Source organism: Suricata suricatta, chromosome 4 (assembly GCF_006229205.1).
Source record: "Suricata suricatta isolate VVHF042 chromosome 4, meerkat_22Aug2017_6uvM2_HiC, whole genome shotgun sequence".
In the NCBI taxonomy this organism is placed as follows: Eukaryota; Metazoa; Chordata; class Mammalia; order Carnivora; family Herpestidae; genus Suricata; species Suricata suricatta.
In genome coordinates, this window is record NC_043703.1 from 98,040,268 (window position 1) to 98,050,856 (window position 10,589).

The 10,589-nt window shown below is 34.9% G+C and overlaps 1 pseudogene; it reads right to left on the minus strand.

Moving 5' to 3' along the window:
• Positions 1–9,133: 9,133 nt before the first annotated feature.
• On the minus strand, positions 9,134–9,301 carry LOC115290864 (annotated as a pseudogene).
• Between the last annotated feature and the right edge of the window lie 1,288 nt (positions 9,302–10,589).

The following is a 10,589-nucleotide window of genomic DNA, read 5'->3' on the forward strand; positions in this document are numbered from 1 at the left end:
TCCAGAGTTTGATTTTTAATACCCTTATTTAATTAATGAAGAACTTCTTGGGCACATGACTGATTTTAAGATTGGGATACAAATACATAAGATAAATATGGAAGATACTGTAGTGTTAGAAAGTAAGGAAGTACTAAAAATAATAATAAAACACATTGATGAGTGAAAGTCAAATGAGCACAGAAAGTATCTGAAAGAGCTCTCATTGTACAAAACTGGAAAACAAATGAAACAATACAATAAACAAAGTAATATTGGGTTAGTTGGCATAAATCATATAACCTTGAGTCCATATAGATATAAATGAACAATTGAGTAAGTAAATAAGTGTGTGAGAAGAGTCGAATATCCCATGCAGAAGAATTACAAATAATTTGTGTAGATGCTCTACCCTAAAGGAGGGAGACAATGAATTTCCACTTCTTAATATGGGCTGTGCATAGCAAATTTTTTTTATTGTTTTATTTATTTTTTGAGACAGAGATTCAGAGCATGAGCGGGGAGGGGCAGAGAGAGAGGGAGGCACAGAATCGGAAGCAGGCTCCAGGCTCCGAGCTGTCAGCACAGAGCCGGTCGCCGGGCTGGAACCCACGAACGTGAGATCATGACCTGAGCCGAAGTCGGAGGCTTAACCGACTGAGCCACCCAGGCGCCCCACAAATTCTTTTTAAAGAGAACAATATAGAATGGGGGATAAAAAGGAGTAACTTTACAATGGAGACAAGCATTACTGACAAACATTACTTCAGCAAGTTGATCAAGGTCAACATTAAGGATGAAAGTCATGTGTAAGAATGTGCACACTTGGTTTTCTGTGATGAAAATGGCACTCTTTGTGGCATTCCTCTCAGAAATCAATACCCTCAGTCTAACCATAGGAAAAACATCAGACAACTTCCAAGAGAGGAGCATTCTCCAGATTATGTAACCAGTACTCTGGAAAATAGTCAAGGTCATCAAAAAGAAGAAAAGTATGAGAAATTGTCACAGCCAAAAAGAGTCTAAAGAGCCATGAAAACTAAATGTAATGTGTCCTGAATGAGATTCTGAACAGAAAAAATAAAACAAAAGTAGAAACAGAAGAAATCTGAACAACGTGTAGACCTACTTATAATAATGTATCAATATTCATTCATTAACTGTAAAAATGTATCATTTTAATATAAATGATCAGAACTCTATGCTGGTTTATAAAATTGAATATATCAACACCTCTCACTGAGATAATATGATTGGTTTGCTTTTAATTCATATAGATAAATGTTTATGAAGGATTGAAGAACTTTACTTTTAGACTCTCACTATTCCATTTTTTTCCCCAGGCAAAAGCACACAAGAAGAAAAGTGACCATAAAAATATTTACTGTTAATCGACCTTGTTTTTTGGGGGGGAGGGAAATTCATTTTAATGATTTCAATTTTCAGAGTGAAAATTGATTAAACTATTGTGCCGATAGCATGTAAATCTGAGGCTGTATGAAATAGTTTAAATTGGGCTTACTTCAGGGGTGCTTGGGTGGCTCAGTCGGTTAAGTGTCCAGCTTCAGCTCAGGTCATGATCTCACCATTCATGGGTTCAAGCCCCACGTCAGGCTCTGTGCTGACAGCCAGCTCAGAGCCTGGAACCTGCTTCAGATCCTGTGTCTCCCTCTCTATCTGATCCTCCCCTGCTTGTGCTATCTCTCAAAAATAAGCAAAAAACATTAAAGATTTCAATTGGGTTTACTTCAATATCTGAAAACAGAAATAACTGGTATTTTGAAGGTATAGTGTTGCTTGTTCTCTGTTTATTTCATTATATATATTCTGGTTTTATAAAGCTTATTCACATGGAAATTGAATAATAAAAGCATATTTTTCAAAATAAATAATGTTCATTTCAACAAACAACTGATGATCTCCATTTACAATTGGTCCTCTATTCTTTCAATCTGTTTTCATATTTTCAAAGTTTGGTTTTTATTAATGTGTCATACAACAACACATCAATAAATTAGGAGGAGAATCATTCTTCTTTTGTATATAATTATTTAGTGGCAAGAAGAGGTGGCAACAAAAAATATGGTATTATAAAATAATGTGGCTACAACTTGTGCTCAACACAGAATTTAATACATTAAAGTACAAGTACATGAAATGAAGATAATTAACCTCTCATTCAGGAAACAAATATGGAAAAATCCGTTTTTGTGAGGGACACTGGCTATCAAGTGATTTTTTTTTCTTTTTCAATTGCAGTCTATCTAGACAGAACTATGTAATGTGAACAAACACACACACACACACACACATACACATACTTTTAGTGATAAACTGTGTCAAGCTGGAAAAGGGATTATTATATTAAGGAATTGAAGTTAGTTAAATTTATTTGTCTATCTCCTCTAAGACATAAAAAGTAAAAGACTCAAATCTCAACATTTTAAGGTTTAAAGTAATAAAAACATGAGTATGTCAGGATAAATGTTTGATGCTTTAAATCTGTTGCAAGAATAATTCGAATTTTCTAAAGATGCAGAAGCAAAATAGATTAGATAGGTTGAGTGCACCTACAGGATTAATGTAGTTCATATTTTGATGCAGATAAACCCTAGTAGAGCAATGGAATACTGAAGTAAGTTTGTAGTGTAATTCACCACATATTCATTATGTGTACTTAATGCATAATATTCAACATCTCTACCTCTGTAGCTTTCATCCTAAGTGTTAATATTCTATCCTTGTCTCTATAGTCTAACTTTCTAACTTTCTGACATATTGTAGAAATACATTTTGTTTTGTGCACAGCGTCCTGTGGAAATGGTTTGCCGGTTCTTTGAGTCTTCTCTGTGCTAGGATAAAATGCTCATTGTGATGGGTCAGTATACCACTCATATCATCTGAAAGCATGGCAGTGAAAATGGCCACTTCTGAGAGAAAAGGTAAATAGAATCACATTAAAACCAAAATCTGCGAATAATTGAACAAACTCACCAGGTCTAAACTGTGTTTACTCATATTTTTTATAAACTGTTGTTAGTTTCCATTGATTTCTTCTGTTCTCTTCCTCTTTCATTGCACCTTCTACAAGATAGAAAAATTCTGCCTTCACTGCATAGCTTTGATAATCCTCCCAGAGAGATGGATTTATAATTAAAGAAGTACTCAAAGAAAACAAAATATATCAAATATCTACTCATTGTTTAATTTATCTTGGTGATCATTTGCACAACTAGTATATACTGACATAGCATCAAAACTTCAAAGAGACTGTAAACCTTTTTCTAAGGACCTTAATGATATTGGCAGTTAATTCCTGCCATGTCTAAGGTATAACTAAGAATATTCTTCCTTGAGCTTTGGCAAAGTTTGGGTTTTTTCATGCTAAAGCCATTATTATATTTTCATATAGAAATTATCAAGTTTCACAAGCAAGATAACAAAAAATAGTCATTGGAGAAAAGATTTTAATGCGGTAAGACAGCATTTAGGATAACCCCTACTTTAAATAAGAAAATAAGTTTAATGACCTATGTTTAAAATGCTTGGTTCTTTTTAAATTTCACCAATGTTGCAAACTGAAAACACCACCAAAAACGTGCATGTATGCCTAAATTTCTTGACACATCCCATATAATTGATAATCCATATCCTTGAGTGAAGAAGTAAGGAAAATAATGAGTTTTCCCTCTACTCTCCATTCCAAAAGTTTTCTTTGATGTGGAAGACTTCACTTTTACATTATTGATACCCTGAGGATGTCATGCCATTACTCATCAGAATCTTGTGTGATCACATTAATGGATCATTTGTTTTATGTTGAGATCCAGGCAGCAGCACTGATCAAAGACAATTCACATACAGGAAGTAGGGCAAGAATAGAAAACCTGAACTTAAAAGGAGACTGTTATGGGACACTAAAGCCATTAGTGCATATGTAGTACATAGCGTGACGATCCTGGGCACCTGAGGTTAAGGAAGCAAGCATGCTAAGAAGTGGAAGAGCTGAAAGAGGTAGGGTAAACCTCAAAAACTCATTTTGTTACTTTTGCAAATACAGTTGAATCAGAGCCAACTTCAGGCATATCAGGTATCCATATTAATAAAAAACAAAAATATAATAAAAACTGAGCCAACACTCTATGTTTATGTACATACTTTATAAAAATCTGAATAATAATGTCAGGTGTACTCTAAAAAATTTGCAAAAATAAAACTTTAAAAGGCTGAATAAATTTAAAACTGTATATCCTAATGTTTTCTATCCACTCCCTAATATATCTTTTGGCTCATGCCCTGGTGAATAATCTGGAAGCCTCTGGTTTACAAGATGGCTAAGGAGCAAGACAGTCAAGAATTTAAAATCCTATCTTTGAATATTTCTAATAATGTGTTATTGTACAAGATACATATAACCTCTTTGAATTTCACTTTAAAGAATATGTTATAAAGTAGGGGAAATAATAATACCTGTGTTATAGAGTAACTGAAGGGTTTAGTAATCCCATGCAAACTGCTTAGCATCTGCTTTCCTTCAGGTAAATACTCAGTGAAGGACACCTCTTATTGCTGAAGGTCAGCAAGAGTCCTGTGTACCTTTCCAATGACTCTGGGATATTGTTAACAGCTGTGAATGTGCATAAAAGTATATAGTTGCAGAAGCAGAATTGACCTTTCTATTTCCAAATGAGACACACACACTACCACCACCACCACCACCACCACCACCATATAGCTACTGAGAGTTTAACAGAAGAAAGCCAAAAAAGCAAATGCTGTCAGATTTCCTGTTCTATTTTCCTAACTCCCAATTACTAGAGATGAGACCAGTGTAATTTGTTTGTCTTGTTTTACTGCTTGGCATTATGTTAAGTTCATTTTCTGTTAATTTATTGTTGGGACTGATCCCTTTGGGACCCTTAGGATATACTCCAAAATGAAATACTTTCCATTCCTATTAAAGTATTTTAATAAATTCACAACCTAAAAGTGCTTGATGATGACCAGCAGCACTATCCTACAGTGCAAAAGAGAAGTTCTTAGAGGACGTTACGCTGAGACAGAGAACCAACAGAAGTGATACCCTACCTCACATATTTAAGAGGAGGTGACTGTGACATGGGGAAAAATGCCAATACTAAATTAATGCTCACTACACAATTATTTTATCTCCTGCTTTTATATATGGACTCAAATAAGCCTATCTTTTTAAAATAAATGTTCTTTTATTTTGTCTTCAGGGAGGATGCTGCACTTTTAGCATCTCTCTCCAGAGTCTGTTTGTAATTAACACCAAATACTATGTTTGGTAAATTTATATAATGAACACAGTCTTGTATTCCATTTACTCTCATGTAAAGCTCCTCAAAAAGTAAAGGTTTTACAGAAGGTTTATAGTAGTCTCTTAGTGCTACCCCAAATAAAATATAGATCATAATAACTATCAGGATTTTGTCCAAATGTGGAAGACTTAGAGGTCACTGCTCATAGTGGAAAATGCAGACAATCAGGGTAGAGCCACTTCTAGTTTCTCCAGGGAGGGATTTTTTTCCCCTTTTAAGACACTTAATTTGTCAGCATTCCTTTATTCACTTCTCCAGTTGACACACTTGGGGGAGAATCAGGGCATCCTAAACTCGGCTCCACACTGTTCTCCTTTTCAATCTAATTTCCTACAGCAGCAGTCATCTGCCTGGGGTCTTGCCTAATTCTGAGGTTCCTGTTAGGTAGTTTATGGATCTCTTAACCTAAACCCACACTCACCAGTAGCACTCATATGAAAGATAGGATTCTGGAATCTCCTTTATTTTGTAAATGTTTCAGAAATTAAGAGGGAAGTGTGATCTATTAGAAGTTTCACTGGAAACCATAAAAACTGGCCAGGTATATTGAGAATGGTGTTGTATTGGAGGGAAGATGTTGCAACAGAGGGATAACAGATCACCAGGGTGCAGACTCCAGCCAGTAGAGGTCCACATGACCACCTGCATCAGGACAGTTAAATTAGACATGAAGAATCCAATCACATCACATAGTGTAGAGGTCTTAGACAGATTTTTTTTTAACTCAAAGAACTATTAGTTAAGCTTAGGATTGACCATAAGAGAGGAGACCAAGGAATAAAAGAAAAGCAAGATACAGAAAGATAATGGACAGGGATAACTTGGTCACAAGAAACATAGCATTTACTACTGGCATAAAGGAATTCATATATTATGTTGGAGTGGATCAGCAGAAAGGTTGACGATACCATTAGCACAATGAGCCATTTCAGTGATGACCAGCAGTACACCCGCCAACACTAGTATTTACTGAATAGTTGGTATATGTCAAGCTTTAGGTTAAGAACTTTAAACCATTAATACATTCAATTACCATAACCACCACCAGTTTTAGGTACTTAATTCTTTGTCATTACTTATCAAAGTATTATATTATCTTAAAATCAGAGCAGAGCTAGCTGAGAAACTAGAATGGTATTGAATCATAGGAGGTAAGTGGCCACAATTTTAGAGGTTAAAGAATTACGATAGGACCTAGTTCTGGTTAGAGGACTTTGTGCACTATGTAGAGGTCTTTGCAAATCATAGAACTATACATCCTAAAGTGAGGAGAGACCCGTGTGATCTTCTGACTTACTCTCTGATCTCTAGACATTATCTCCATTTTGCAGAGAAAGAATCTGAGGCACAGAGGGATTAAGTGACTCATTGAAGATCATACTGTTACAGTGATAGAAAACCATAAAAATCACTCCTTATTAAGTCTTAGAAACCTATTGATAACCTTTTGAATGACAATGGTTTGAAGAGCCAAATTAATCTTTCCTAGAATGCCCACTACCCAGGGTCTCTACGTTTCCCCCACCAGAGTTCAGACACTTGGAGCTTGCTGCTTAAAATAACTACCTCCTACCTTCTAATCTACACCCACACTCTTCAGCATGGTGATTGCTGGGTTCCATTTGCAGTCCAGGCTACCCTATGAGTGCTAACTCCTGCAGCTTTCCTCTGGAAGCCTCTCTGCAAGCTAAAATCTCCATGCGCACAATTTCACTGCTCATAAAGACAAGCAGCAAGGAGAGCACAAAAGAAACCAATTTATCCATTTTTCTGTATCTGGAATACATGTGGAGTCAAAATTGGTGGTTTGCCTCAGCTCTCCCTGCTAGGATAATTTGGGGTGCTATTGCAACTAAACGTTTTATTTAAACCATGCCAGTCACACTGTGCATTTTAAAGACCACATTACAGAGTGCATTACCTTTCTAACATATCTGAGCATATGAGTAAATTTCAAAGCAGAAAAGCTCCCATGAATAGGAAATTATCTCCCCTTAATTTCATATTGCTATTCAAAGACAGAGAGAGAGCCTTGTTTGTCTTAACCTTATTTCTACTTTGATATAATTTTCACTATGGTGAAGTTGTTCAAATGCTTTGGTTTGTTTCAAAAAATGTTTGTCTTATCTGTCTTGTACTTATGTATAAACATGCACTCAATCCCTAAAATATATAACCATAAACTGTTTCTAATTCTCTCCTTTTCTTTAAAAATAAATATGTTTTCAAGTTCTGGAAGTCTCCCTCTTTAGAAAGGTCTAGATTTTCTCCTGTGTGTGAGTATGTGTGTATGTTTTCCATTTCCTCAGCAAAATTACAAGCCCAAGTCCAAATCTTACTCCTTACTCTCCTGTTTCAATTACCCAAAGCAAAAATGCCAGTCTTATCGAGTACTTAATACGTATATATAGTAGTGATTGATATTTTTATCCTTGTAATTCAAATTCAAAAATCTATTTTCTGTAATTCATTGTATCAAGTCCAAATCTATTAACCCCATAGTTTAATAATGGAGGTTTCTAAAACTATCATAGCTCATGTGGTGTTGATTGACTAAATGCCCACAGGGTTTTTTATGGGAGTGTCTGGATGTATTTTCTTTTTCTTTTTCCTCATTGCTTCTTTCTTTCCTCCCTCCTTCCTTCTCTTCCCTTCTTTTTTCTTTTCTTTTCTCCTTTCTTTTGTTTTCTTTTCTCCCTTCCCTTCCCTTCCCTCCTCTCCCCTCCCCTCTCCTCCCCTCCCCTTTCCTTCCCTTCCCTTCCCTTCCTTTCCCTTCCCTCCTTTCTTCTTTCCTAGCCCTTAGCCTATGGTTGTGCCGTTTCCCTCCTGATTTAGAAAATTTCCGCACCATGGCAGACGTTACCACTCTCTCTGATACCCAGTTCCTCTCTTTTCCTGACACACAAATAGTACTTTTCTGCCTCATAAAGTTAAATCGGACTATGTGACCAGTCCTGGACCTAGATGTGGATCAGATTTTGGACAGAAGCTTTTAGAAGCTTTATTGTTCCCATTACACGATAATCATAGGAACACGTAAGATGGACATTTCATCAATCATTTTGAAACAGTGAGTTTGTAGCAAGTACATATTAGGCAGATAGCACGAGGTAGGATTAAAGCTTTGTTGTTTTAAGCAACTAAAATTTGATCATTATTCTTAATTGCAGCATATCTACCTTCTTCTGAATTATATAGGTATTAGTCATTTAAAATATGTCAGAAACTCAAAACTAGGAAGTGTTTTTTTTGTTGTTACTAATCCCTTCTGTTTTCTTTGTTTGTCTTGTTCTGCATAATTTTGCATCCATTCATTTAGTTAGTTAATCTTTGAAAAGTGTTTATTGTGAGCCTACTCCACCTGCTATTAAGCTATTCACAAAGAAAAGTTTGATCAATATGTAAAACATGCTTTTTGCTGTGGGAAATAATCAGTTAAATTTCAAACAAGTTTAAGAATTCATGTATGTTTATTCCACATTTATATCTATCTTATGTGCATATTTTATATGGAATCACATGGGTACCCTGCTTCATTTCTCCTGTTTTTTATAGTTCCAAGAAAATCAATAATAGAAAAAGGAAGTTTGATATTTTCCTCACAAATACTAGATACATAGAGATTTCACAAACTTTCCCAGGAATTGAAGAAATAATTCACTTTAATTTACTCAAAATGTTTTGATATACAGTTTTTTTAAAAAATACAAATATTAATGAGATGCTCTGTTTTAATAATAAGATAAATAACAAGTCAATATAATAGAAGAGGCAAATAATGGAGGATCATCAGATTTTTCCAACTAAGCTTAACCATGCTGATAATATGCTACCTCTGGAGCAAATTAACGTTACCATGAAAACCAACAACTATTTGGCTAAGCCTGAAAAACCTGTCTTTAAATAATACATATTTATTTGAGATTACTAAGGTCAGTAGGATACTACACTCGATCTTAGCCAAAAGGCCGAGAAGCGATACTACTAAGGTCAGTAGGAAGGAGAACACCAGCATAATAAATATGTTCTAATTATACCCAGTCCCAAGTTGTGCCCTATTATAATAAGATATGATAGAAAACCAAGTTATTTAATTCAAAGGATTTCATGAAAAACTTGACATTTGAATAAATTTCTAAGTATAACATATATTTCTAAGTATGTTATCAATGATAGATTGATTTATCTGTCCTGGATGCTAAAATACATTCAACTTGATAATTTTGGCTAAACATATTTAATGCCAATGAGAAGGTTATATACACTTGGGATTCTTTGGTCTTGGTTTAATTTTTTGGTCATTTCCTACAATAATAAATGTATTTATTTTAAGGCTTCCACTGTTTTCTATGAAGCATATACCAATCTATCTAGATAGCTGATAAATAGAAGCAAACGTAAGCATATATGATCTGGTGTTAGAGGATAAGTTCTGCTTGAAATTATAAAAGCTGAATAAAATGTTTTAAAAGATTTCTTTTTGACAAGATAAATGTAAATTTGTACTTAATTGGTGCTTTGAATAAAAACTAGTATGCAGTGACACTAACACTATGAATCTGTCAGCATATTTCTCATTAACCCTATTTTTTTAAATGAAACGTTATAATCCTACTTCAAAAATCATATTTAAATCACTTTGGATAAATTTGAATTGACCTAAAAACATCCTTGGTGATTTCATTGTACCAAACAAGGCAGGAAGATAATACCCTCTCTTAGGAAGAACATAGGCCAAAGAGTTTAAAGATAACTTTCAATAACTTCAAGTATCAGAGCATTACCTAATTATGTTGGTAACACAAATACACATAGGTCTTCGAAGGTTCACACACACAGCCTACCACTCCAATTAAACTTAAACACACATATGAGCATGTACAGTGAAGATCACACAGAGGATGGAAGGCAACAGAGAAATCCCCTACATCAAGTTTTAGGACTCAAGTCCTGACTACCAAAATCCAGAGGTAGGTACTCACAAATTGCTCTCACTTCTTCCTAAAGATTATTTATTTTTTAAGGAATCTCTACACCCAACATGGGGCTCAAACTTACAACCTCAAGAGTCCTATGATCCACCAGTTGAGCCAGCCAGGCACTCTGCTCACACTTCCTTCTAAGCTGTGCTTTATTAATCTACAAAATAAACGACTGAACGAGAAGATTTTGTCGGTTCCTTTCAAATCAGATACTTTCTGTTGACCCAAATATTTTCACCTTTTACCTTTTTAAGTTCCTGGATACTTCCAGGAATAAGCAAAAAGA